Raw genomic sequence first — 873 nt, forward strand, 5'->3', positions numbered from 1 at the left:
ATATATATGTATTTGCCACTTCAAGAAGCTCAACTGTGTCACTTCCCATGGCTATTTCTACTTTTGTCTGTTATATTCAGATGCTGCCTGTCCAGAAACCCAGTTCTGCTGTGCTAGCAGCCCCTCTTCCTAAAACAGTGCCCAGTAGCACCCACATTCTTGAAGAGTGATATGCAGAGGTAGTTATGGTTCCTACCTGGCACATACCCAGAACATTCCCATTAGGAGTGCATCCCAATCATCTTTTCTCTTGTTTTGAGACAGGGTCTCGCTCTGTCGTCCAGGCTGGAGTGCAGTGGCACAACTAGAGCTCACTGCAGCCTTGAAATCCTGGGCTCAAACAATCCTCCCACCTCAGCCTCTCAAGTAGCTGGGACCCACAGGGGCATACCACCATGCCTGGCTAATTTTTTTTTTTTAGAAATGGAGTTTCACTACGTTGTCCAAACTGGCCTTGAACTCCTGGCCTCAAGCAGTCCTTCCACCTCAGCTTCCCAAAGTGCTGGGATCACAAGTGTGAGCCACTGTGCTACCCGTAATCACTGCTTGGCAAACTACATTGCTTGGCAAACTACATTGCGTAGAGTAGTGGATACCAACTACAAAAAGAAAAAAAAAAACAAAAAACTAGCTTTAAATGAAATCTGTACTTTTGCAAAAAAACAAAAACACCTAGTTTTTGTGGAAAATATGTAACCATGACTAGCAGTTTTTTTTTTTTTGTTTTTTGTTTTTTTTTTTTTTTTAGACGGGGTTTTACTCATTTTACCCCGGCTGGGGTTGAAATGGCGCGTTCTGGGCTCACCGCAACCTCCGCCTCCTGGGACCTGGCAATTCTCCTGCCTCAGCCTCCTGAGTAGCTGGGATTACAGG

This window comes from Sapajus apella, unplaced genomic scaffold (assembly GCF_009761245.1).
Source record: "Sapajus apella isolate SASKATOON/1434 unplaced genomic scaffold, GSC_monkey_1.0 scaffold13, whole genome shotgun sequence".
NCBI lineage: Eukaryota > Metazoa > Chordata > Mammalia > Primates > Cebidae > Sapajus > Sapajus apella.